The 2,438-nt window shown below is 45.6% G+C and overlaps 1 pseudogene; it reads right to left on the reverse strand.

Annotated features, from left to right (window-relative positions):
• Window positions 1-201: 201 nt before the first annotated feature.
• LOC123047828 (uncharacterized) lies at window positions 202-343 on the reverse strand (annotated as a pseudogene).
• Between the last annotated feature and the right edge of the window lie 2,095 nt (window positions 344-2,438).

The raw sequence follows: 2,438 nt of genomic DNA on the forward strand, positions 1-2,438 counted from the left end.
TGCCTTCTCCATTGTCGTTGCCATGACCTCCATTGCCGCGGCCACCGCCTCCATTGCCACGGCCTCCATTGCCGCGACCTCCTCCTCCGTTGCCACGGCCATCATTGCCACGGCCGCCTCCGCCGCGACCGAAAGCACCACGGCCACGGGAAACAGCGTTGGCCAAGGACTGGTCTCTACCTTCGAACATGGCAAGGCGCTTTTCAAAACCGATCAGTTGGGATTAGAGTTTAGCTACCTTGATGGGCTCAGTCCTTGCAGCACATATGGACGAGACGAACGACATGTAGTCGAACTCGAGTCCGGCGAGGATGTAGGAGACCATATCATCATCGTCGAACGGCTTCCCTGCTAAAGCCATCTCGTCGCCTAGTGCTTTAATGCGCTCGATGTACTTGCCGATGGTCGCGGTGCCCTTTTTGGTGGTGGAGAGGGCAATCCGCGTGTTGACGATATTGGCCTGCGTTTGGGAGAGAAACATCTCCCTGATCGCGGTCCATGTCGCAGCTGCCTTTGTGAAGTGGGCGACTTGGATCATCACAGGTGCAGAGATCGAGTTGAAGATGAAACTCAGCACCTGAGAGTCTTGCGCTAGAGCGATCTGATATGCCGGGTTTGACACATCGGTGGGCTTGCCGTCCTTGTCAGCAAGCTTGGGCTTCGGGAACGGGTAATCGGGGTTGAGGTGGTCAATCAGCTGGGCTCCGCAGATGGTGGCCAAGGCCTGCGCACGCCATACGAGGTAGTTGCCGCGTTGAAGCTTGTCAGCAATGGGAATGAGGGCATAGGGAGCGGCAGCGGCGGTGCTGGAGCTAGCCATGGCTACGAGATTGGATGCGGGAGAGGAACTAGGCTCTGAATACCCTGAAAGAATGCGTGGAAGCGTATGCCTCTGGCAGGGACGCGCTGCGTGTTATATAGACAAGGATAGGTTACAAAGATACAGTAGTTAGGTTGTGGATTAATCCTCAAGAAAAGCTATACAAGATATGAGGAGAAACCCTAACAACCTAACTACCAGATTACAACAACACACACACACACAATCTAACCCTACCGGCGGTATATACGGTTTATATAATACCGTATACACATAGTACAATTCTTTCTAACACAAGGCACATACGATGGCTTAGAAGGGTGATAAGGTTTTTGGGGAGCGCTCAGCACAACTACTGACTTCTTCATCACGGACGCCCTGGACTCCGACGACTACTTCCCCGACGACAACTTCTTCCCCCACTAGTAGAAAAAGGCCCATTTGTCCTGGTTCTAGAGGGCCTTTAGTCCCGGTTCCAAAAGGGTCGTTACTAAAGCCCCCCCCCCCTTTTGTCCCGGTTCTTATACGAACCGGGACTAAAGGCCCTCCACGTGGCCGTTGTCTTGAGCTCCACCTTTAGTCCCGGTTGGTAACACCAACCGGGACTAAAGGTTTTTTTTAAAATTTTCTCGATTTTCAAATTTCTGAATTATTTTACAATTTAATCTCTAATCACCACCACTCATCACTGCTCAATTTAACCTCTAATCTCTAATCATCCCTCATCATTCCAAATCATCTAACTTCCCGACCGGTCACCCATCCTCTCAATACTCCAGCCTGAGCACGGTTAACTTCCGGATTCTATTCCCCCTCGTTTCCAAGTCTGCACTTGTTGTTTTCCTGACAATAGCAAGATGTCAATCCTATTAACCCTCAGGAGTTTAGCTTGAGCATGAAGTCACACGTTTCACTGTTTGAGTTTGAAACTATTATTCTAAAAAACAATAATTATTTAGTAACACTAATATTTCTTGAATAAGTAGTTTGACCATAATTTGACCAGATTTGACCAAAATTCAAAATACTGAAGTAGTGATTTAGTAACACTAATATTCTTGAATAATTATTTAGTACCACTAATACTTCTTGAATAAGTAGTTTGACCATAGTTTGACCAGATTTAACCAAAATAAAAAAAACTGAAATTTGAGCATAACTTTTTTTTCCTTTTAGAATTTGAGGATTCTAAAAGTTTACAAACAGGAATATGGCTGTTAAAATCGGATGCGGATTCTCGTGCTGATTTTGTTGCTATATTATGCGGGGGTTTTCGACACCGTATGCAAAAGATATGGCCGTTTTATTTTTTCATAACACTTTTTTGCAAAACATGTCCAAATTTAAGATTTTTAGTTTTCCTAACTAATAGATGTAGTAACATAACTACATCTCGAAGGATTTTAATTTTTGAAGTTTTTATCATTTTCTTTTGCTTTTTACAAGACTGAAAAGGCGATCGGGAATCAGTTCAGTTAAAACCTTAGATTCATACTAGAGGGGGGTAGAGTTTGAAAATGGGAGCTTTAGTCCCAATTTGAGGCATGAACCGGGACTAAAGGGCATTGCACCCTTTAGTCACGGTTCGTGCCTCAAACCGGAACTAAAGGTCTAATCT

Source organism: Triticum aestivum, chromosome 2B (genome assembly GCF_018294505.1).
Source record: "Triticum aestivum cultivar Chinese Spring chromosome 2B, IWGSC CS RefSeq v2.1, whole genome shotgun sequence".
NCBI lineage: Eukaryota > Viridiplantae > Streptophyta > Magnoliopsida > Poales > Poaceae > Triticum > Triticum aestivum.